This window comes from Ascaphus truei, chromosome 11 (genome assembly GCF_040206685.1).
Source record: "Ascaphus truei isolate aAscTru1 chromosome 11, aAscTru1.hap1, whole genome shotgun sequence".
NCBI classification, from domain to species: domain Eukaryota; kingdom Metazoa; phylum Chordata; class Amphibia; order Anura; family Ascaphidae; genus Ascaphus; species Ascaphus truei.
The window spans coordinates 10,902,646-10,929,603 of record NC_134493.1 but is presented as its reverse complement, the minus strand read 5'-3'; the positions used below and the strand labels follow the sequence as shown (position 1 = coordinate 10,929,603).

Here is a 26,958-nt window from a genome sequence, read left to right as displayed (position 1 = left end):
AGGTCCCTTGTAAATAAGTTACTGATCTTTACTGATTTTAACTGTTTTTGCTTCAGTTTTGTTTTTTGGAGTTGCGCATCCCTGGGTTAGGTGACTGTACCGTCACCTAATCCAAGCCGCTCTTTGTTTTCCTGATGCCACATGTCGCAAAAAAAGACATTCACTGGCGAATAGTAATAAAACTAATAACAACGCTGTCATATTTGTAAGTACAGCAGTAGAAGAGCGGGTTTTGCAATTAGTTGTTTTTTCTTTTTTAATGACAGAAATACTGGATTGAAGCGGCATGGTTTGTATTCAACAATCTGTATTATATTGCAAAGGAAACTCTGATAGGCTAATAATATATGTCACACATTACACATTTTTTGAATGTGTAATGTGTGACACCGGGAACTTATCTTTGCAGTTGTCCAAGTAAACCACACCTGTTATGTTGCACCACATATTTCCCCTGTTGTAGTCTTGACTATAGGGCTCTGAACGATTTCCTGGCAGTTGTTCGATGTGCATGATCCGTGCAGCATTAATTCATATAACTGATATGTAATGGGAATAAGTAGTTTTTAGTGTGTGATTCTACTATGCATCAGATTTCCTCTCATTATTTTACTAGACAATCATTTGAGATGCCTTGACCTATATAGCACAACAGATAAAGGCCTAGATTTACAAAATTTTGCCGTAAACCTAAAGTACTGTAATAATGGCCCATTAAAATGAATTGGCTCTATAGTTCCTTAATGCTTAGTCCCATTTAATACATCTGGGCAACATTTTCTGAGGATATAAGATGATCAATAGCTCTTTGAAATCCTAATGGATGTAAAAAAAAAAAAATCTGTTATTGCAAAAAAAATAATAAATAGATTTGTGAGTAATTTAAAAGTAAACATCTCCGTCTGAATATCCTGTCTGCCACTTCTACAGGGAGGGATCCTGTAAACGTGCTGCATGGCCGTACACAATGTGCAAGCTTCAGGGGCAGTTTTAAAATATCTTTCCGAAACAGGGCTATGCAATGTACATAGCAGTGAACAAAGAAAGCAGACTGAAGGCAAATCCTGAATGTTTTCTACTTTAACCAATTCTTTGACTGACAAGATTCACCTTGTAATTCAAAGCAAAATGCATTGTAAGCTCTTTATGAATGTGTGTGTGACATGGTACATCAAATTGCTGAGCTGCTGTGAAGAACAAATCCTTTTATAAATTGCCTCTTGGTTGTGGCATGTCAATACAAGCAAGATCTGCTTTGTTTTCCATTGACAATAGCAGATAATTCTACTTTTGATTATCGTATTAACAAACCTATTGCAAACCATTAAATAACCTATATAAAGCATCTTATACTTGTGTGACCCTCCCTGTCCGGCTCCTAGGGACTTTACATCAAATGTCCCATAACTTGGCTTGTTCAATGTTGATTTCCATGTCGGGGCTGGTTTCGTTCAGGCCGGGCGTTGGTAATGCAGTGATGGGCGCCAGGAACTTTATTCATACAAATAGCATCTTTATTGATCACCATCGATAAAGCCTCCTTTATACGGTACACATTACTTTGTGTATAATATCATCACTATTCTCTGTGTGTGCTGTCTGTATGCTCTTCCCTAGGTGCACCAGATCTCTGCCAGCTAGGAAGGTGCTGAGGCGTGACTAACTCCTGTTACCTAAAGGATCCCTCTGCTTTGTTGTGTCGATAGTCCTCCATCTCTTTTGGGCCCTGTACTACTCTCTGTGAGTCTGTGGTCAGTACCCCCGTCATGGGTACTGAATGCCATCACGTAGCCTTCTGGGTGAAAGTCGGCTATGGACCCTCTGATGGGACTGGTCCAACTGTGCCTTTGGGCTGTGGCCTGCGGAGCCCCCTCTGGCATAGGCTGTCTCTCTGTGGACCTTTAGAGTAGTATGGAGCCATTCCGGGGAATGCTATCTAAGCCGTATAAACCTATGTACACTATATATTCAACTCCTCCTGGGACCCGACCTCCTCGAAGCCTCTCCTCTATATATATATATCCTGCAATGACATCATTATCACTAGGCAGAAAAGGGCGTGGGTTATGATGCTGTGTAGTCACCCAGCCCCATGTGATCGGGAAGGGGCATTGCTCTGTGTGGGCCCACACAGTTAACCCCTTAAGGCCGTAGTAATCCCATAGTGAGGTTACACTAGTATATTACATATGCATACATTGTATTTGCATTGTCACCCAGATATCACAACATATTACATTATAAAATGGAATATGTCCGATTTCCCATAGATTCAGTATCTGTGTTGGCACAGGATTTCACACTATATCCCAGCAATAGGGAACAAGGATGCTGGCTACATCTGCACATTTCCATTTTAAACTTGTTTTCCGTTACTCCTAACTTTTTTACCCTGTAAACGGGACCTGGCTAATATTTGCACTGAGGCAGAGCCAGGCTTAATTGTTTTGGAACAGTTGACACAAAGGGGAGCAGAAATCTTTGAAAATCAAGTTTCCAAAAATGACACTCCGCCATGTTTTCAGCATTTTAGTAGCTCAGTTGTACAGAAGAGACAGGTAAATGGGTCTATATAAGAATTGGCTGAGGTTTTTTCACTTTTATACAGTATATTTAGGGAAATTAACTAAGCTCCAATTAGGGGTATCCAAACTCAATCCTGTGTTAACTGTCATTTAAAGAGGCAATCGGCGCTATATATATATATATATATATATATATATATATATATATATACACAGCCTTTGATTACCTTTATTGACAACTAATTACCTAAATTGGTGATCAATTAGTTTTCATGTGTTCTATCAGCACCGATCCTGCTCCCAGGGTTCACTAAATGGCTGCCTTTCAGTTTCAATCAATCCTTCAGTCAACGTAAGGCTAAGTCCATAGTGATTTTAGCCGTGCGGAGGCGCGCTGACGCTGAGGGAAAGCGGGTGCTATCCCTGGCCTTAGACCGCGCGCCGTCCGGGGGTGTGTCGGGGGGGCTGTGACGTCACGGAGCTGGTTCGCCCTCATTGGGCGAACCGCTCACGTGACCGGCCCAACTAAAAATTGTTTAAGACACGCTTCCGCACGCTTGTGGAAGCGTGCGCGAGCCCCTGCTAAAGCCGCTCTCATTGCGGCTGCATGGGCTCAGTGCCGAGCAGCAGCGCGCCTCAGCACGGGTCAGCGCCTAAGCGCTGACCATGCCCGAGGCCTAACTCAGCAGCTACAATGTATCCTTATATTACTAAGGTAACATTATCTGTTGTTACAGTTTGCAGCTCAAACTGCTAGAAATATTTGCAACAAATTATCAAACAGGAACGTGTTGTAAAGATCTTGCACTGCTGGGAAAGTGGGCTAAAGTCTGCTTTAGAAATCAAAGGATGCTCAGTATATTAAAACTCATTAAAAATGGCACTAAGAGTTGAATTTAAAAAAATAAACGAATTTAGTAAGTATTATCTAATACTACAGAACTGATTTATTTAACAATAAACCCCACGGGATTTCGCATGGATGGCTCCTCTAAGTCAATAGCATTTAACGTGGGAGCAAGCTCTGATACCCGTAACGGAGCCCAGGGGATCCTGGCCATTCACCCCAATAAGCTGTGTAAATACGCTGGGAATGCCGTTCTTATCAGGACCATGGGAAGGCTCTCTCATCCCACGCCAGATTGTGCTTTTCTGGCATCCTCTCTGAAAACTGGTCTCGGAGGTCTATCCCTGGGAAAGACTGACATTAAAGCAAGGCAAAAAAAACAAACCAAACAAAACCATTACATAAGCACCATCTTATGGAGCCGGCAAAGTAAACTGTTTTTTGAAGCTTGTGTGGTCTTCGAGTAACTCCTAATTCACAATCTGTGTCGCTGTCATCATTCACTTTTCTAATTAGTCTTGATGGCAGATGTCTCACTGTTAATGGCTGCAAGAGTCAATTCTGCAGAAAATCTGTTAGAAATGTTTCCATTATTAATTAATCGGAACGCGAACACAAAAATACAATTATGATGATTCCCGGATATTAAAATACAATTCCCACAATAATCACAAAAAGACTTTCCACTCTATTAAAAACATGTATTCCTAATTTTTAATCAAAAACATGAGGCATCACAAATGGCATTTTTGGGTGAAATGTTGGCACACGGAAATCACAAATTGTATTGCACTGTGTACACCTACTGTATGTACTAATTGTGGTCTCTCAATATGTGCTCCAGGTGTCAAATGTTTTTTGTCCAGTTTTTTGGCATGCCGATGTACAGTAAATGGTATGTACACAAAAACTGCATTCGTGCACCATAAAAATAGTTGAAACTACGGCAAAAACACCTGTCATGGTTAGCATGGCGAAAATCCCCAAATGTCTGTTTGCAGAGTTAATGCAGAGTTAAGTTGCTATGTATCAACCGAAGGAAGAATCGTTCTGACACAGAAATACTTTCTTAAGGTAACTTCACTTTAATCGGCTCAGTATATAATGCAGGCATAGCACAGCCCTGTCCGTTGTGATGTCAGCGATATTTCTTGCAATCTCAGCATAAACACAAACTCCTGTATATGTTGCTGTGACACATTAAATTAAAATCAATTATTTATCTGTTCCATTAACAGATGAATTAAGATGAGTAGGGGTTAATCACTGAACTCTGACCTTATCTCCACGTGCTTATCTTTGATAGGCACATTGCTCTGCTTGGGCCTCTCCTGTTATCTTGAAGAACCCAGTACCATGACTTGTCCTTTTCTTGCCAGCACATCAGCAGACTTGTCAGGAATCCAAAATTAGCACTAGATGTGATAGCAGAACTTTGTCACAGAGATCCCATCCTGTATTACACACACAATCATGTTTTCTTTTATCAACCAAATGTTTGTTTTTTTACAAAGCCTGGATGTTTAATTATATAGGTTAACAATAGGTATTATTTTCACAGTATGGCTAATTTAAACAATTTGACTCTGATAATTCATATTTACTAATACTAGGAAATTAAAGTACACATAATTCTGTTTTAACTTACATTGTATCAATCAGATATTTAACATAACAAACAAAAGAGAAACAAAGAGCAAAGAGATACATGCATAGTGTAGTAAGTTTAATAATCAATAGCAATAGTAGCCACTCTACTCACTTTTTACAATGTGTGAAATCTCATTTCAACCAGCATACTATGTGTTATATGCAGGGCCACCGACAGATTTCCCGGGGCCCAGGACTAGAGTTATGCTCGGGTCCCCCTCCCCCCACCCCGTGTCGATAGTCTTGTGAAGCCCCCCCATTTCACACAGCGCGAGCCCCCATCTCTATGTCCCCCACCTCTTCTCGTGTATTTCTCTCCCCCGTCTCACTCTTACGCCCTGTCTTCCTTACTTACTCCCCCTCACTCCCTCTCTTACACCTCCAGGCTTACCTACCTTGGAGATGGTCTCAGGCCTCTGGTGCCCTGGCTGTCCCAAGCTGTGTGGGCCTCGGAGAGAGGCCCTGCGTAGGACATTGAGGGAGAGCCAGGGCCCAGCAGCCAGCCTCTGATGCTGGTGCACGCCGGACCTCTCTCTCATCCCGGAAGCTGGGCTCTGCGCACGTCGACGTTGGAGAGGCCCGGCGTTCGTCGACATCAGAAACTCGGTGTGGGACAGTGTTCATGCCAGTAAGGGAGGCTTGCAGCTGGGGAGAGCTGGGTCCGGCGACAACGAGAGGACCGGCAGCCAGGCAAAGAAGTTGGGCCCGGCCAGAGGTCTAATTCATAACAAGCAGACTGGCTGGGTCAGTAAATACTGCTGAAGTGGATACAATTGGCAAATGTAATTAGGAAGTTCTATAAAAGGTGTTAACTGGTTAGGTCATCCCCTTTAATTCTACTACAACTTATCGTATACAGATGTTGCCGATTCTACTGTCCCCAGCAACATGATGGCGCGGTCACGGGGCAGTGCGCTATCTGTGGCCAGGAAGGATTAATGCGGTGGGAGTTCCTATTGAAAGGAATGGACCACTCGCAGCACCGTCGTGCAGCCGCCTCCCTTAGCGTTCAGAGTTTCGGTCCCAGTGCCGGGAACAGTAAGATCGGTTACATCTGTATGAGTGTGTATGAATAGGACTGTACTACAACATGTACTGTATAGTAGTGGGACTGCGTCTTGATGTTGAAGGAAGGCGTGGATACCATCATTCGAATAAATGCCGTACCTAGTTATTCATATTTTGGCACAGAAAGATTTGACAGTCTGCTGTTTTCCAGAAAAGTGAACCGTATCAATGTCTAACTGACTTTCTATTTAAATTCTAAAACAAATTAAGCAGAGTAGTAAATATATAATGACCATTGGGCTATGTTTCAATGATGTGCTCCAGTTTTGCACCACCAAGGAAAAACATTTACCTTTTTAGTGCCAGATAGTCCTGGCATGAACCCTATGGTACTAAAGGTATTTATTTTGATTAATACCTGGGACTTTAGCTTGAAATGCGTCGGGCTGTTCTCCTCCGCCGTACAGGCTTCTTACATTTGATACAGACTCAAACTGGAGAAAAAAAACTAGGTTCTATGTATCAAGAAAAAAAGTGCTGCAATTATGGAGCAAAACAATTGCACCATACTGTATACATCAAAGAACAAAATCCTATTAAGAACTATAGGATAATTTTAAGCGATACATTACGTCTCTTTTTTTGCCCCCAAACTTTACCTCTTTTGCTTTCAGAAATTGTCCTCAGTATAGTATTATAGTAGCAATAGCATTATTGCATTTTAATGAATAACCACCTTAAAACTTTGTGGTAAAAGATAAACAAAAGATTTCATTTGAGACATAATGTCCCTTATAACATGATATTTGAAGACTCATTTTGTCCTTATTTTTTTTTTGGTGTTATCTCTATGGAGGTGAGAGAAGCTTTACTGTCTTTCAACAAAAGAACAGATGCAGATTGTACCCTCAAGCAAACATTGATCTTTTGCCTTGTATTTAATGTGGTTTAGGGGTGAGAGCAACACAAAGTCTACACATGAAAGGTATTTGTTTTAATGTTAGAAAAGCCTTTAGGCTCTTTCTGACCCTTGTGTTATAGTATCACACAGTCTGGCACGCTAGTGACACTTGTGTTACTCAGTGAGTATCACACAGTCGGGCATGCTAGTGACCCGTGTGTTATTCAATGAGTATCACACAGTCGGGCACGCTAGGGACCCTTGTGTTATTCAGTGAGTATCACACAGTCGGGCACGCTAGTGACCCTTGTGTTACTCAGTGAGTATCACGCAGTCGGGCACGCTAGTGACCCTTGTGTTATTCAGTGAGTATCACGCAGTCGGGCACGCTAGTGACCTTTGTGTTACTCAGTGAGTATCACGCAGTCGGGCACGCTAGTGACCCTTGTGTTACTCAGTGAGTATCACGCAGTCGGGCACGCTAGTGAACCTTGTGTTACTCAGTGAGTATCACACAGTCGGGCACGCTAGTGACCCTTGTGTTATGCAGTGAGTATCACGCAGTCGAGCACGCTAGTGACCCTTGTGTTATTCAGTGAGTATCACGCAGTCAGCCACGCTAGTGACCCTTGTGTTACTCAGTGAGTATCACGCAGTCGAGCACGCTAGTGACCCTTGTGTTATTCAGTGAGTATCACGCAGTCAGCCACGCTAGTGACCCTTGTGTTACTCAGTGAGTATCACACAGTCGATCACGCTAGTGACCCTTGTGTTACTCAGTGAGTATCACGCAGTCAGGCACGCTAGTGACCCTTGTGTTACTCAGTGAGTATCACACCGTCGGGCACGCTATTGACCCTTGTGTTACTCAGTGAGTATCACACAGGCGGGCACGCTAGTGACCCTTGTGTTACTCAGTGAGTATCACACAGTCGGGCACGCTAGTGACCCTCGTGTTACTCAGTGAGTATCACACAGTCGGGGACGCTAGTGACCCTCGTGTTACTCAGTGAGTATCACACAGGCGGGCACGCTAGTGACTCTTGTGTTACTCCGTGAATATCACACAGTCGGGCACGCTAGTGACCCTTGTGTTACTCAGTGAGTATCACAGTCGGGCACGCTAGTGACCCTTGTGTTATGCAGTGAGTATCACACAGTCGGGCACGCTAGTGACCCTTGTGTTATGCAGTGAGTATCACACAGTCGGGCACGCTAGTGACCCTTGTGTTATTCAGTGAGTATCACACAGTCGGTCATGCTAGTGACCCTTGTGTTATTCAGTGAGTATCACACAGTCGGGCACGCTAGTGACCCTTGTGTTACTCAGTGAGTATCACACAGTCAGGCATGCTAGTGACCCTTGTGTTATTCCGTGAGTATCACAATAGGGCACACTAGTGACTCTTGTGTTATTCATTGAGTATCACACAGTCGGACACGGTGTGACCCTTGTGTTACTCAGTGAGTATCACACAGTCGGACACGGTTTTGACCCATGTGTTACTCAGTGAGTATCACACTGTCGGGCACGCTAGTGACCCTTGTGTTACTCAGTGAGTATCACACAGTCGGGCACGCTAGTGACCCTTGTGTTACTCAGTGAGTATCACACAGGCGGGCACGCTAGTGACCCTTGTGTTATCCGTGAGTATCACACCGTCGGGCACGCTAGTGACCCTTGTGTTACTCAGTGAGTATCACGCAGTCGGGCACGCTAGTGACCCTTGTGTTACTCAGTGAGTATCACGCAGTCGGGCACGCTAGTGACCCTTGTGTTACTCAGTGAGTATCACGCAGTCGGGCACGCTAGTGACCCTTGTGTTACTCAGTGAGTATCACACAGTCGGGCACGCTAGTGACCCTTGTGTTACTCAGTGAGTATCACACCGTCGGGCACGCTAGTGACCCTTGTGTTACTCAGTGAGTATCAAACAGTCGGGCACTCTAGTGACCCTTGTGTTATTCAGAAAGTATCACACAGTCGGGCACGCTGGTGACACTTGTGTTACTCAGTGAGCATCACACAGTCGGGCATGCTAGTGACACTTGTGTTACTCAGTGAGTATCAAAGTCGGGCACGCTAGTGACCCTTGTGTTACTCAGTGAGTATCACACAGTCGGGCATGCTAGGGACCCTTGTGTTATTCAGTGAGTATCACACAGTCGGGCACGCTAGTGACCCTTGTGTTATTCAGTGAGTATCACACAGTCGGGCACGCTAGTGACCCTTGTGTTATTCAGTGAGTATCACACAGTCGGGCACGCTAGTGACCCTTGTGTTATTCAGTGAGTATCACGCAGTCGGGCACGCTAGTGACCTTTGTGTTACTCAGTGAGTATCATGCAGTCGGGCACGCTAGTGACCCTTGTGTTACTCAGTGAGTATCACGCAGTCGGGCACGCTAGTGACCCTTGTGTTACTCAGTGAGTATCACACAGTCGGGCACGCTAGTGACCCTTGTGTTATGCAGTGAGTATCACGCAGTCGAGCACGCTAGTGACCCTTGTGTTATTCAGTGAGTATCACGCAGTCAGCCACGCTAGTGACCCTTGTGTTACTCAGTGAGTATCACGCAGTCGGGCACGCTAGTGACCCTTGTGTTACTCAGTGAGTATCACGCAGTCAGGCACGCTAGTGACCCTTGTGTTACTCAGTGAGTATCACACCGTCGGGCACGCTATTGACCCTTGTGTTACTCAGTGAGTATCACACAGGTGGGCACGCTAGTGACCCTTGTGTTACTCAGTGAGTATCACACAGTCGGGCACGCTAGTGACCCTCGTGTTACTCAGTGAGTATCACACAGTCGGGGACGCTAGTGACCCTCGTGTTACTCAGTGAGTATCACACAGGCGGGCACGCTAGTGACTCTTGTGTTACTCCGTGAATATCACACAGTCGGGCACGCTAGTGACCCTTGTGTTACTCAGTGAGTATCACAGTCGGGCACGCTAGTGACCCTTGTGTTATGCAGTGAGTATCACACAGTCGGGCACGCTAGTGACCCTTGTGTTATGCAGTGAGTATCACACAGTCGGGCACGCTAGTGACCCTTGTGTTATTCAGTGAGTATCACACAGTCGGGCACGCTAGTGACCCTTGTGTTATTCAGTGTGTATCACACAGTCGGGCACGCTAGTGACCCTTGTGTTATTCCGTGAGTATCACAATAGGGCACACTAGTGACTCTTGTGTTATTCATTGAGTATCACACAGTCGGACACGGTGTGACCCTTGTGTTACTCAGTGAGTATCACACAGTCGGACACGGTTTTGACCCATGTGTTACTCAGTGAGTATCACACAGTCGGGCACGCTAGTGACCCTTGTGTTACTCAGTGAGTATCACACAGTCGGGCACGCTAGTGACCCTTGTGTTACTCAGTGAGTATCACACAGGCGGGCACGCTAGTGACCCTTGTGTTATCCGTGAGTATCACACCGTCGGGCACGCTAGTGACCCTTGTGTTACTCAGTGAGTATCACGCAGTCGGGCACGCTAGTGACCCTTGTGTTACTCAGTGAGTATCACGCAGTCGGGCACGCTAGTGACCCTTGTGTTACTCAGTGAGTATCACGCAGTCGGGCACGCTAGTGACCCTTGTGTTACTCAGTGAGTATCACACAGTCGGGCACGCTAGTGACCCTTGTGTTACTCAGTGAGTATCACACCGTCGGGCACGCTAGTGACCCTTGTGTTACTCAGTGAGTATCAAACAGTCGGGCACTCTAGTGACCCTTGTGTTATTCAGAAAGTATCACACAGTCGGGCACGCTGGTGACCCTTGTGTTACTCCGTGAGTATCACACAGTCGGGCACGCTAGTGACCCTTGTGTTACTCAGTGAGTATCACACAGTCAGGCACGCTAGTGACCCTTGTGTTACTCAGTGAGTATCACACAGTTTGGCACGCTAGTGACACTTGTGTTACTCAGTGAGTATCACACAGTCGGGCACGCTAGTGACCCTTGTGTTATTCAGTGAGTATCACACAGTCGGGCACGCTAGTGACCCTTGTGTTATTCAGTGAGTATCACGCAGTCGGGCACGCTAGTGACCTTTGTGTTACTCAGTGAGTATCATGCAGTCGGGCACGCTAGTGACCCTTGTGTTACTCAGTGAGTATCACGCAGTCGGGCACGCTAGTGACCCTTGTGTTACTCAGTGAGTATCACACAGTCGGGCACGCTAGTGACCCTTGTGTTATGCAGTGAGTATCACGCAGTCGAGCACGCTAGTGACCCTTGTGTTATTCAGTGAGTATCACGCAGTCAGCCACGCTAGTGACCCTTGTGTTACTCAGTGAGTATCACGCAGTCGGGCACGCTAGTGACCCTTGTGTTACTCAGTGAGTATCACGCAGTCAGGCACGCTAGTGACCCTTGTGTTACTCAGTGAGTATCACACCGTCGGGCACGCTATTGACCCTTGTGTTACTCAGTGAGTATCACACAGGCGGGCACGCTAGTGACCCTTGTGTTACTCAGTGAGTATCACACAGTCGGGCACGCTAGTGACCCTCGTGTTACTCAGTGAGTATCACACAGTCGGGGACGCTAGTGACCCTCGTGTTACTCAGTGAGTATCACACAGGCGGGCACGCTAGTGACTCTTGTGTTACTCCGTGAATATCACACAGTCGGGCACGCTAGTGACCCTTGTGTTACTCAGTGAGTATCACAGTCGGGCACGCTAGTGACCCTTGTGTTATGCAGTGAGTATCACACAGTCGGGCACGCTAGTGACCCTTGTGTTATGCAGTGAGTATCACACAGTCGGGCACGCTAGTGACCCTTGTGTTATTCAGTGTGTATCACACAGTCGGGCACGCTAGTGACCCTTGTGTTACTCAGTGAGTATCACACAGTCAGGCATGCTAGTGACCCTTGTGTTATTCAGTGAGTATCACAGTCGGGCACGCTAGTGACCCTTGTGTTATTCCGTGAGTATCACAATCGGGCACACTAGTGACTCTTGTGTTATTCATTGAGTATCACACAGTCGGACACGGTAGTGACCCTTGTGTTACTCAGTGAGTATCACACAGTCGGACACGGTTTTGACCCATTTGTTACTCAGTGAGTATCACACAGTCGGGCACGCTAGTGACCCTTGTCTTACTCAGTGAGTATCACACAGTCGGGCACGCTAGTGACCCTTGTGTTACTCAGTGAGTATCACACAGGCGGGCACGCTAGTGACCCTTGCGTTATTCAGTGAGTATCACACAGTCGGGCACGCTAGTGACCCTTGTGTTATTCAGTGAGTATCACACAGTGGGGCACGCTAGTGACCCTTGTGTTACTCAGTGAGTATCACACAGTCGGGCACGCTAGTGACCCAGTGTTATTCAGTGAGTATCACACAGTCGGGCACGCTAGTGACCCTTGTGTTATTCAGTGAGTATCACACAGTCGGGCACACTAGTAACTCTTGTGTTTTGCAGTGAGTATCACACAGTCGGGCACGCTAGTGACCCTTGTGTTACTCAGTGAGTATCACACAGTCGATCACGCTAGTGACCCTTGTGTTATTCAGTGAGTATCACGCAGTCGGGCACGCTAGTGACCCTTGTGTTACTCAGTGAGTATCACACCGTCGGGCACGCTAGTGACCCTTGTGTTACTCAGTGAGTATCATGCAGTCAGGCACGCTAGTGACCCTTGTGTTACTCAGTGAGTATCACACCGTCAGGCACGCTAGTGACCCTTGTGTTACTCAGTGAGTATCACACAGTCGGGCACGCTAGTGACCCTTGTGTTATTCAGTGAGTATCACACAGTCGGGCATGCTAGTGACCCTTGTGTTACTCAGTGAGTATCACACAGTCGGGCACGCTAGTGACCCATGTGTTATTCAGTGGGTATCACACACTCGGACATGGTAGTGACCCTTGTGTTATTCAGTGAGTATCACACAGTCGGGCACGCTAGTGACCCTTGTGTTATTCAGTGAGTATCACACAGTCGGGCACGCTAGTGACCCTTGTGTTATTCAGTGAGTATCACACAGTCGGGCACGCTAGTGACCCTTGTGTTACTCAGTGAGTATCACACAGTCGGGCACGCTAGTGACCCTTGTGTTATTCAGTGAGTATCACACAGTCGGGCATGCTAGTGACCCTTGTGTTAATCAGTGAGTATCACACAGTCGGGCATGCTAGTGACCCTTGTCTTATTCAGTGAGTATCACACACTCGGACATGGTAGTGACCCTTGTGTTATTCAGTGGGTATCACACAGTCGGGCATGCTAGTGACCCTTGTGTTACTCTGAGTATCACACAGTCGGGCACGCTAGTGACCCTTGTGTTACTCAGTGAGTATCACACACTCGGACATGGTAGTGACCCTTGTGTTATTCAGTGGGTATCACACAGTCGGGCATGCTAGTGACCCTTGTCTTATTCAGTGAGTATCACACAGTCGGGCACGCTAGTGACCCTTGTCTTATTCAGTGAGTATCACACACTCGGACATGGTAGTGACCCTTGTGTTATTCAGTGGGTATCACACCGTCGGGCATGCTAGTGACCCTTGTGTTACTCAGTGAGTATCACACAGTCGGGCACGCTAGTGACCCTTGTCTTATTCAGTGAGTATCACACAGTCGGGCACACTAGTAACTCTTGTGTTTTGCAGTGAGTATCACACAGTCGGGCACGCTAGTGACCCTTGTGTTACTCAGTGAGTATCACACAGTCGATCACGCTAGTGACCCTTGTGTTACTCAGTGAGTATCACACAGTCGATCACGCTAGTGACCCTTGTGTTACTCAGTGAGTATCACACAGTCGATCACGCTAGTGACCCTTGTGTTACTCAGTGAGTATCACACAGTCGATCATGCTAGTGTCCCTTGTGTTACTCAGTGAGTATCACACAGTCGATAATGCTAGTGGCCCTTGGGATTTCTTCCTCTTTCTTATTGTACAAACATAAACTCGGTCACTTTGCCTACTTTCACCCTGTGACACTAATGGCTAGTACAGCACATGACTTTGTTCATACTTCCATTACTTTAGTGACATACTGTATGTAGTTTCATTTTTGCGTTCATAAGCATCAAATGGAAGAAATGTTACCAAGTTCCTGTTTTTGACACGGATCTATTTTATGTATAGGAAATAGAGTGATTGGAATAGTTAATAATGCATAAAACCGCTGCTGGAACTAGTCATATAGCCAATGACTAACTAAACTCTTTGATAAAGTACTACCAAGTACGAAACGCGTCAGAGGATTTGCCTGCTTGTTTTCTGGCATCATGCCCATTAAATAATCTTGATTTTACCCACGGTCAGTCTAGTTTTTGTTTGCAGTGCTCCGACTTCCCCTTGCTCTATCTACCATTTGTGGATTCTACCCAGCAAAATGGATTTTAGGGGGAAAATACGAGAAAATCCAGGAAACAGATTTGGGGGGATTCGCCCATCTCTACTTGTGTTACCTGTGCCCATGTGTTACCTGTGCCCATGTGTTACCTGTGCCCATGGGCAGCTACTTCCAGTTACAAGGTGCCTGGAATTGTTACTTCCACTCTAAAGGCTGCAGGGAAAGCAAGATTGCCTCATGCTTCTATTCTTTAGAGCTGAGGTATTTAGTGCACTAGTGGTTACTTATGTACAGTATGAAGTGATTAGCTCAGAGGAGAAAATGGTAATCGGCGTTACCTTGGATGGAAGGGAACACATGAAAGGGACTCTCCGAGTAGTTGTGTTAAGTGCATATGAATGTAGAAAGACCCCGTTTTGCATGAACATCCATGTCGCCATATTCTACAAGCCCTTCTAGCATTTCCAAACTGTGAAATAAAGGTTTTATCAAAACAATAAAACGATTTGATTCTGGCTCTGCAAATCCATGCAGTATGTCAACAACGTGTCATACATGGTCAATGTCAACCATGTGTCAAACAAGCATATGTTGCCAATTTTCTTGTATTCTACTTACCTCTTTATGTCCAAAATGTAAAACCAGCTGAAAATATTCATCATTTTTGCCTCATCAGGTGCGAGACTTACTGTTTTAACTCTGTTGGGCAGGGCTTCCTAAATCCATTTGTTTCTTTTTCATGCACTTGTCTAGCGTTTCCCTGTACGGTGTGCCTAATTATGTATATTATTACATTAAAATATCACTTGTGCGCACACTCACACGTCTCAGACAGGTCTGCACCCTTGCTTTCCACCATTATCTCCTAGCATACAGTGCTCCCACTGCAGCAAGGGATTCTGGGAAATTACATGCAAATGTGCACACCATGTGTCACCCTTTGCTTCCAATCCATTTAATAGATTAATTAGATTGTACAAAGTAAAGAGACAATGAAACATAAGAACATGAGAAGACAAGAAGATTACAACAGTAACATTAATGATTAGAGCATGGCTGGTACCTGCCATTGATGGAATTAGCTGCAGGGTGCACACATTGGGCCTGTTTTACCAACTGGTGCTGCGAGGCAGTCTGGAGGAAGCCATACTTCCCTATTTATTAAGCTGTTTTATGGATATCTAACTTCAGTACATCTTCTAATCTTTAAATAGCTGAAAGCCTCTTTGAGCTGCACTGCGTCGGTGCCATGTCCATTAATCACCTTCCAGGTGACATCTTCTGGACGAACATTTGAAAAGAGGTTACTAAGAGATGTACCGATTTTCTGTAGTCACAAGCGTTTGTACTGTGTTGTAATTTACCATTTACCAGCCAGTAGCCGTGACATTTCAGGAGCAGGTAGACCTTTCTACTGCTCTATCTACCATGGGCAGGATCAGAGTGGGGAATAATACATTAATATAAATTATCTCTTAAAGAAGTGTCAACTTTGGCCACAAAGGTAGTCTCACACAATCGGGAATTATTTAGCAGGATGCCATAATAAACTTCTCTGTGCAACAAATATCAATTGCCAAGACCTGCATCTCGAGGCAGTATCAAAGTTACTCACTGCTGAGCAAATGCTGGCAAAACTGATGGCCAATCAGCAACCGCTGTTAAAGCAAATCAGGTTGAGGAACTCCATCAACAAATCATATCTGCAGAGCTGCCACAAATAGCACCAGTAGTTGAAGAGCCTGCTGTCAGTGTGCAGCTGTGAAGATATACAAGCATTTGCTTTGACCTCATGCTACACAAGGTTGAAAGTGTCATGAAACCAAAATATCTGTAAGAATAATGCATTTGTACAGGGCCACGTCTAATGAACTGATCGCAGTAAACAAGGGAATTCCTTTTGTTATGAACACTATCTTCATTGATGTTTTGACAAAATAAATCTTTTTTTTTACATGCAACCAAATATATTGATTAGGGTACCCCGGTACGACCGGAGGCCCCTAGGAAGTAGCAGGTAGGCATTTGGTAGTTTCCATCAGAGTGACAAGTGTGATTAAAAGTGAAGTAGAGCTCCTTCCATTTCTGTTTCTGCTGCCCGGGGCTGGGTCGCATCATTGCTACTGGAGTTATCACGATGCAGACGTGACGATAGTCCACACAGGTGCTGCCAGACCTCTGACACTCATTCACACCACCTACGTTTCTGTATGTATTTAGTTTCGTCATTGCAATGCTTATGACATTATTTATTTTAGGTTTCCAGCCTTGGATCCTAATGTGGCATATTTTCTGCCTTCCCACATTGCAGAATATTCTGGCATGTCATCAAGTTCTTCAAAGATCATGATATCATGACACCTTTAACCATATTTACAAAGTGGTAATAAGCCATATTAATCATTTGGGCTTTCGGATCTGTATTGGAAATTATCTTACCAGTCCTATTTTTTACTAAAAATAACAATATACTACAAGACCTGTGTGAAGAAATGGGCAGCAGGGCTTCTAAAAAAAATGTGAAGCCCTGTCCTGCTGTTCGTGAACATTTGCTCTTTAGATCGGTGCAAATAAATGTCCCATCTTTCAATATATATCAAATAGTCCACGGCCCGGTTCTTTTCTCAATTTATTCAGAGACAATATTGTCAATAGAATAGCGTTAGGATCACCGCTAAGCCCCGCCCCTCGGAAGCATCATACGACGATATCAGCGGTGCACGCGCAGCCCAGTCTCCGCGCGCACGGAGCAGTGCCGCCACGAAAGCACGCTGCCGGCGCAGTGCTGCTGCATCCACATGTGCGGGTGACGTGCCCGCTCTGCGAGCCACCTACATGCGCGCGGCGCACGACGTCCAATCATAAGAGGATCATCGGCTGCCTCTCACCTGAGCCAATCCGGGCTCCTCCTACCAGTATCCAGCTATCCGGTTATGCAGAGAGGTCAAGTAATATGAGCAGAGTGTAATGAGCTCTGTCTTTTGCAGCATGGAGGTCATTAGTTATTTTAGTGAGGGCTGTTTCAGTGGAGTGAGTAGTGCGGAAGACAGATTGTAGAGGGTCTAGGAGAGAATAGGTGGTGAAAAAATGGAGCAGGCGTGAGAATACAAGACGTTCAAGGAGTTTAGAGGCAAAAGGCAGGAGGAAGACAGGTCGATAATTAGAAAGACAGGTGGGTCAAGCTTGTTATTTTTGAGTCATGGTATGACTGTTCATGTTTGAAGAAGGGGGGAAAGGTACCAGAGTAGAGGGAGGAGTTAAAAATCTGTGTGAGCGTAGGGATTATAGTAGGAGTAAGAGGTTTTAGGAGATGGGAGGGAATAGGGTCAAGAGGGAAAGTAGAAGAGAGAGAAGAGGAGATCAGCAGTGACACATCCTCCTCTGTGACAGCGGAAAAGGAGTCAAGGGAGACAGGAGGAGAGTTAGGAAGCAGTGTAGGGTGGGAGGAGGAAACAGTGGGGGTTTTCTGACATATGGATTCCACCTTTTCCTTAAAATAGTCAGCAAAGTCCTGAGGTGAGATGGAGGAAGAAGAAGAGGCAGTTGGGGGTGGTCTGAGTAGGGAGTCAAAGACAGAGAAGAGTCGGCGTGGGTTAGACTTGTGTGTGTTGATTAGTGATGAAAAGTAGGGTTTAGCCTGAGAGAGGGCAGATTTGAAACAGGATAGCATAAATTTATAGAGAAGGAAGTCTCCACAGGCGTTCAGAGGAAAGACTACAGGAACGCAGCATGCGTGTGTGGGAATTTAGCCAGGGTCTGGGGTTAGAAGGGCAGAATGTCAGAGAGAAAGCAGGGCAGGGCAGAGTTGTAGTTCCTGACCAGGTTGTCAGTGTCTGGAGCAGGGCTGAGATAGGATAAAGTGGAATCAATAGCTGGTAGGTTAATAGAGCACAGGTCTCTGCAGAAGCGAGGTGCAGATGGAGGTGGAGAAGGGGAGAAACGAGAGAGAGAAAATGAGATGAGGTGATGGTCAAAGAGAGGAAAGGGGGAAATGGAGAAATGAGAGAGAAATGTTTTTAGTGAAAACCAGGTTTATGTAGTGGCCATCCTTGTGGGTGCTGGCTGGCATTCACTGTTGAAGGCCAAATGAAGAGGTTAGAGACTGAAAGCGGGAAGCCCAAGGGAGAGAGGGGTCATCAATCTGGCAGTTGAAGTCCCCAAGGAGACGAACAGGAGAGTTTGAGGAGAGAAAGAAAGAGAGCCAGGATTCCAAGTGAGAGAAAGGCAGAAGGGGGATGACCGCCATGTGGACAGGGAAAAGCAAGAGAGGGAGGAGTAGGAAGGGTTTGGTACAGGGGCACTTCACAGAGCACAAGGAGGAGAGGACAGATAGTTTGATTGCATTTTCAATTGCTATTTCAGACTCCTGGTGCTTTCTCATGAGCTCTTTCTAGCCTAAACTCTATGACTTGTTATTAAATTAATTTATTTACCATTTGGACATTTGCATTCAGTAGATCATTCAGCCATTAGACAGAGCGTGCTGGTACTTCCATAGGTGTGGTATTATATGTTATGTTTCAACATGTGAAAGCAGTGATACTATTTTGCAGGAGATGGAGGAAACTCGGGTTAACCTGGAATTTCCCTGAAAATTTACTTTTAATCACTGATCACTGTAATTATCAGGCATTGTATGCCTGGGTAGAGGAGTCCCAAGTTTTCTAGGTGAATTGAGGAGGGTTAAGTGACATCTGTGCTTTTTGCATTGTATTTGTGCAGCTGGACTAGCAAGGAATAGCTGAGTTATAGGCCCATGTTTAGTAAGAGGGCTTGCCTTCGTGCAGGCCAGGTGGAATGTTAATGCAGTTGGGATGAGACACGCCCCCCCTGCTGTGGGGATACATACTCCAAAGCTGGAGCATTGTCGTACTCGAATAGCTTAAGAGGCACGCTGGACTCTACCCCGGCTACACCTGCTGTTCCCATTTTATGAATGCTAATATAAGCTGGCAGAACTGATGGAGAGAGAAATAGCTGTGAGCTTCTTAAAAGGAGGCCTGTGTCTGTCTGCTAGCCCCTGTGAGATGTTCAGCAAATGAATCATTGCCACGTGGATCCTGTGGTTTTTGTGTACATTGGTAAAGGGGGCCTGGTCTGGGTGCCGCAGCGTGTCGGTTAGTCCCATCAGGGAGAGACCCCTAGGGAATGATCCAGGCACCACAGCCAGGGCGGCCGTTAGCCACGTCTGCTGTTTGTGTTCCCGTTAGAGATCAAGGAGGTCCTGGTGCATCCATTCGGTGGATGGAGGCCCTTTCCTCACAGGCAAGTAGGTAGTGGGCTGTTATCTCCATGGGCTAAGTGGCCAGGAGGCTGCCAGACCCTTCCCAGCACTTTGTTCCCTGGATGGCTGGGTAGTTACCCAAGGTCTGGGGGTATTTCATGGACAGTTTTTAAGATAAATTTGAGCTACTCATAAAGGACTAAAAGTGTTTAGAATTGTTTGGTGGAGACAGTATCCTGGGAGGACAGTTATTAAGCTCTTTTTCCGTGAGTACTTCTGTTCCTTTTATGTATTTCTCCCTGAATGTTGGATTGAGTATAGGGTTGAGCCTACCTTCAAGGGCTCTGGTGGATGCGGATACCTTTGGGATCTGGCCACAGATAGGGGACAACTGGCAGTGAGGCAACCCCTGCTCGTGACAAACTGCATTTTCCTTGTATCACTAAAATGTAGCAGGTTTACCTTGGTAACTTGTCGTAGATTACCCTGTAAATTTACATTGCTGAACTATCAAATCAATTTAAAACGTGTTAATTTATGGATAAGCTCAATATCTTTTTTACACAAGACCTAATTTCACACTTCCACTGGCATCTATATTGCACCTGACTTCAGAGTGGTGAAGGAGCGGCTCAGTGAGTAAAGACACTGACTCTGTAAACAATGACACTGACTTTGAATCAGTGGAACCTTTTTAAATTCCGGGTGTCAATTTTTTGTGACCATGAGCAAGTCACGTTGTCTCCCTATGCCTCAGGCACCAAGCTCATAGATTGTAATCTCATGGGCAAGGACTGTCTCTGTACAAATTCTATCTGCTGCACATTATACTGTAATTGTGAAGCACTTTGAGTGCCACTGGGAGAAATGTACTATATGAAATAAAGTTATTATTATTACTACGGTCGCAGTGCAGAATCGAAACTAAGATTGACACAGACATTCCATTAAGATGTACAGTACTGTAGCACTTTTGAACAAGGAAATAAAGCTGGTTACGTTGTAGCACAGCCACATTGGAAATTACTGATGTTTGTTCCTGTAGAAGACGTCTGTTCAACCTAGAATTTGAAGTCACAAATTGAAATGAACATGGAAAAACAAAATTAGATTAGTAAAATAAACATGCATTTAAAGAATATTGCACATTTATTTACCCTTTTGTAATAGACATGATATAGATGTGACATTAGAGGGTACAGAGCTTTAGAACCTCACAAGTCTCTTCAAGTGTTCTCAAGTACAGACATCTATGAGGTTTTGAAAACTGTTTGCACCATAATTTCATTTAGAAATAATTCTCCTTTTGGTCTCTCTCCTAAAGTTATCACAACCTGCCATTAATCTTCACTGCTCCAGGAACAATCTGTTATATTCTAAAAGACAAACTTACTGGAAGTCTAAATTAGGAAAGGGTCCTCAATGTGGAAGAACATCTATCCAGCTTTTAATACTCTCAGTGGTTCCAACCTTTTTGAGCAGTCACTCCTGGGGATTTTTTTAAATTTCTGTGCTTCCCTACTCATCAGACTACACACAATCCTTCTCGCTTGCATCACACTCACCCTCATCACATGCAGAAACCAACCACACTCACCACCTTCTTACACACTCACACATGCTCACTATTAACTGTATACTCACCATTATTCTCAACACACTCCACATTAACCCGCCTTGTCACACTTCATACTCACAATTATTCCAAACACACTCAACATTCACCCCCCCCTTGTCATAGTACCCCTCCCACTTCTCACATACCACACTCATCATCTTTCTCTCACACTCCACATTCACGATGGGACGGCTGCGAACCGCCTTTCCGCTCTCTCCTTTGTGCTAGGCTGATATGCACAAGTTGAGCAGCTGGCAGAGGGTTTACCCCAGTGGCTGAGAAACCCTTGGCAGAGAAATACTGCTCTAGAGTATAGTCACCAAATATGTTTGGCTCACCAAAGGCATGGGTATAGTTTACCTCTGATGGGTACATTCTGATTGAAACATTTTGCCTCCCACTGCCTTGGTTTTGTTTCTTGATGTTAAAGTAGCAAAAGCATCACTTGTGCCAAACTTAATTATGGAAATGTCTCAATTCCTTGTCCACTCTATTTTACAGTTCTTATTACTTCAGGTGTATTACTAATGCTATTTAATGTTATGCATGTTGCTGCCAATCGCTCTTAATGGATGAGAGCATAAGATACTCAGTATCCATTTACGCTATTTACTCTGATCCTATCATCATATCATTGATGGGGAACAGTGATTGTGATCTTAAGCAATACATCGATTTTTTTTATGGTGACAAAGAAATTAGGATCTGTCTTTTAGATGTTTCTCAATTTGTAAACAGTCTCTTTTTTACTTTGATGTGTGCATGTGTAGAGCAAATGTACAAGAAGCAGGAACAAGGTTTATTGGCACCGTGGTGTCTTGACATCATGTTGTCCAGGAATTTCCTATGTACTTTTACAATTAGCCAATTAAAATCTGTGGGTTTTGGTAACTATAGTAAATATTTTCTTTTTGGTAACTCCCCCGTTTTATTCATACCATTTTCTAGTTTCTATATCGGGGGTTTCAACCCTTTTCTGGTTAGGGAACCCCAGAAGTCGATTGTGAAATTCTAGGGAACCCCAACCATCGCCCCGTCTCTTGCTCCCCCCCACTGTTTCCCCCACTGACCCTCTGTCTCTCCCCTCTCACATTCTCTCCTTTACACACCCTCTCCCACACACTTTCTCCCTTACGCTCACTCTCCCCCTCTATCTCCTCCTCTCTCTTCTATACACACACGCTCCCCCTTTCACTTACGCTCACTCTCCCCCTCTCTCACACACACACACACACACACACACACACACACACACACACACACACACACACACACACACACACACACACACACACACACACACACACACACACACACACACTCTTCCCCTTCCCCACACAGACACATAGACAGACAAACACACGCTCTCTCTCCCACTCCCCCACATAGACACACACTTTCTCACCCCCCCCCCCCCACACACACAATCTCTCCCTCACACAGACACACACTCTCTCCCCCTCCCACACACACAGACACACGCACACACACACACTCTTCCCCACACACATTCACTCACCCTCCCCCACACAGACACACACACACTCCCCCACTCAGGCACACAGACTGTCTCTTTAAGGGAACCGGCTCTCGAGCTGATGCTTCTCGCCCTCCTGTCAGCCGGAAGATGACGGCAGAAGTAGGGGGTGGAAGTATAGCAGTGACCGGGCGGCAGCAGCTGCTGCTTAGCTCGGGAGCCGCCGGGTCACTGCTATGTGAGGTGCCTCAGCGCTGCCGGGCCTGGGACAGCTGGGAGAGTTGTCCCAGCTCTCCCCCTCCCCCCGCCCTCCCCCCGCCCTCCCCCCGCTCTCTCCCCCCCCCCCTCCCCGCCCTCCCCCTCCCCCTCTGACCCCGGGATGAAAATCACTGGTCTATATGAAGATTTCAACAAAAATAAAATAAGTAAACAATGTAACACCGAGTTAATAGCTTCCTTTTCTTGTAAATGCCACAGAAATCTAGAACCCGTTCACTATTCTGGGAAAACTGTTATTTCCTGGCTTAAGAAGATTTCTGCTCCATTTCCTTGTGTGGTCTTCACATTGTAGTGACTCGGTTCAGTACCTAAGAGGAATGTGTTAAAAGTTTCAAATTACCATTGTGCGTTAACGAGGCAATTACAGCAACACTTTAACAAAAAATAATACATATGTTTTAAAATATATACAACCTTAGATTATGTTTATTGACAACTAATTACTTAAACTGCCAATCGATTAATTCCCCCACAATCGATCAGTAAAGATTTGGCATCCCAGGGTTTACTAAATGGCTGCTTTTGAGTTTCAATCAAACCTGCAGTTAATGTAACTCAGTAGCTACAATGTATCCTTATATTACTAAGGTAACATTATCTGTTCTAACAGTTTGCAGCTCAAACTGTTGAGAATATTGGCAACAAATTATCACAAACAGGAAAGTGTTAAAAGATATTCCACTGCTGGGGATGTGTGTTAAAACTTGCTGTAGAAATCAAAGAAGGCCCATTATATTAAAACTAATTAAAATGGCATTAAGAGTTGAATACATGTTTTAAAATAAGTTTTATCTAATACTACAGAACTGATTTGAAAACACACATGAAGTATATTGCATGGATTGACCCATTAATATTCAAGATAAAAGGATTAATTTCATGTTTCCCATGTCTGAGAAAATGCATCAAGAGGTTTTGTTTCAGTTTTACCTCCTTGAATCAATAAGGGATTTTGTTTTTGAGAGGTTAGAGGAATAGTTTTTCCTTGTAATATTGCAATGGCATGACATTTTGGAGTACAATTTTGGGCACCACCCCTTAGAAAAGACATTATGGAACTAGAGAGAGTTCAGAGAAGAGCCACCAAATTAATAAAGGGGATGGACAATCTAATTTATGAGAGGCTAGCTAAATTAGATGTATTCACTTTAGAAAAGAGGCTTTAAAAAGTGAATATAATAACTATATAGAAATATATTTGTGGACAATACAAAGAGCTTTCAAAAGAACTATTCATCCCAAGGGCAGTACAAAGGACTCGGGGCCATCCCTTAAGGTTGGAGGAAAGGAAATTTCACCAGCAACAAAGGAAAGGGTTCTTTACAGTAAGGGCAGTTAAAATGTGGAATTCATTACCCATGGAGACTGTAATGGCAGATACAATAGATTTGTTAAAAAAAAGGTTGGACATCTTTTTAGAAAGGAAAGGTAAACAAGGATATACCAAATAAGTAAACATGGGAAGGATGTTGATCCAGGGAGTAATTTGTTCACCAATATTTGGAGTCAGGAGGGAATTTATTTTTCCCTGTATTGTATTGTATTGTATGTCTTTATTTATATAGCGCCATTAATGTACATAGCGCTTCACAGTAGTAATACATGGGGTAATCAAATAAATAACAGATAATATAAATAACAGATCATGGGAATAAGTGCTTTAGACATAAAAGTAACATTTCGGAAGAGGAGTCCCTGCCTCGAGGAGCTTACAGTCTAATTGTATGAGATATTTGGATAATGTGTCACTGGGGTTTTTTGTTTGCTTTCCTCTAGATCAATATACTGTAAGTATGGATATAGGATAAAGTATATGTCATCTAAATTTAGCATAGGTTGAACTTGATGGGCGTGTGTCTTTTTCCAACCTCCAACTACTACTGTATGTAACTATCTCAACATTTTCATCTATATTTGGTGCAATTTTCCTTTCTCTTTGAAGGACTTAAAGCCACAATCCGGCCTATTATTTTTATTTTTAACTTTAAAAAATAAATAAAAAATGGGGTACCTCCAGAGCTGAACCGTGCTAGTTTTATATTCTGGGGTCTCCTTAGTTCCAGAGAAACTTACAGTTTTAGTTGCCAGCGTTAAAGCTCCCCTTCGAGAAATCAAAGTGACCACCAAATTCTGCAGATCTCTCCATCCAATAGGAAGCCGCAACGGATGGCTGCGGGACATCTTTACAATTCCAGGAAGTAAACTGGCAAGTATCTTAGGAACCAGGGAGTCCCCTACAGCCACAAACAGAAAAGAATGTCCAAAACGGATGGGATTGCTGCATTAAATCCTCCCAATCTGGGGTGGCTTTTAACTCTGTGCTTTAGATAAATATAAACTAATTACCCATATAACAAATGTAATACATTTGATGATAGCAAAATATATATTATTGCAGAGAGTTATGGAGTACATTGCATCCTATTTTAATAACTGTAATTATTATCTGGCTGTGTATGCATATTACAGAATGTCCTTTGAATAAGAGATAAATAAACTGTAGGCTACATCCAGCAGATGAGAAGTTGGGAAAGTAAGGCTCTTTCCGGAGACTCGACACAAGGCAACTTCTGTCAATTTAGGTATGGCAACTCGACCAACCAGTTCTCAGGAACATAATGCAGTACGTTTATGGGACATGCTCTGACTAGCACAACACACCTTTCTGATGCAAGCAGATGGATGTGGGACTCTTTCAATTTTCCTGTTATATTATTTTCCTTATATTATGTAGTATGTATGGGCATGTACGGACCACAAAATATGACTTTTACGTTCTTTTAAATAGTTCATTGAGATGATTATATTTCTATTAGAAATTAGTATCTTCTATCTGGAAAATCAACGCCATCATTTAAATTTTTTTTATTTTTTTTAACACAAATGACTTTAGTAATTATGGCTTAGTTTTACTATATACAGTGATATACATAAGTCACCTTCCCATGCTGGGAAACACCTTTTTGGCCATTCATTTGATAGACACCAATTTGGTGGTGATTGGTGTCTTATGAAGCAGCACCGCTTAGTAAATATGGCTCATCAACCTAGTCTTATTGATACCAATGGACTCCAGCAGCAGATTGATTTGAGCAAACGTATGCTACATCATAAGTAGTGATATCGCCAGACTTCAAGCTAATTATATTGTACCCCACACTATCCTGAAAACTGTTCTTAACCCCTGGGGATTGGTAAACTGACAAAAAACGTAGTAGGTGATATCAAAGTGGTGAGAGTTGGAACCGGAGATATACACATTGGGATCTTCCTGATAAATAGGAGTGAAAAAGAATGCGGACCAATACTGGATGGAGCGTGTTTGTCATAATCTCGGGGTCAACAGTTTCAAAAGACTTTGCAAAATCAAGAACTATTGCGCAAGTCACCTGTCCATGTTCCATTCCACGCTGGATCTCATGGCATATTTTTAAGAGTTGTTACGGTGCAGTTGTTTGGTCAAATGCCAGATTGGAATTGAATACTTTTATTTACTTATATACTATTATGCGTATAATTATTTAATGCGTGAGCTTATGAGCATTTGTTTGAAATTGTCATTGGGAAAAACAGAAAGCCACCATTTGACAATCCACAATTCCTAAGGTGACCCAAACCTGAAAACAAAGTTACAAGAGATTTCTTTAAAGGGCAGCCCAACCTAGTACACAGGGCACAGGGCATGCTCAATGGGTTAAATGTAGCTGACTGATACAAAATCAAGACAGTATTAGTATTTTACAATATATTTTTTTCTTCAAACGTTTCCTTTGTAAACTAAGGCTTTGGCGCTTTTACCATATTTAATGTATTTCGGTGATAATATTGCTGTTTAAAATTGCTAGTTTTGCTTTGTTGCTTTGCAAATTATTGTCATCATTAGTCAAGAAGTAACAAATGCTTGAATTAAATGTTCCCAGTAGGAATGATGTATGGAAATAAGTAAGCCTGTTACTTTAGGGGTGTTTGAATACTTCTACGGAGACTAAATACATTGATAAGTCATTGAAACTATTTTTTGACCCGCTCACTTAAAGTGCTTCTTTAACTGCTACCCATCGCGTGAGAATGTGTCACCATTACAAAGCAGC

General features: G+C 44.0%; 1 protein-coding gene across 2 annotated transcripts in view; it reads left to right on the top strand.

Annotated features, from left to right (window-relative positions):
* The window catches only part of RHBDF1 (rhomboid 5 homolog 1), a 353,037-nt gene that overhangs the window by 92,354 nt on the left and 233,725 nt on the right, over window positions 1-26,958 (top strand). The window lies entirely within an intron of this gene.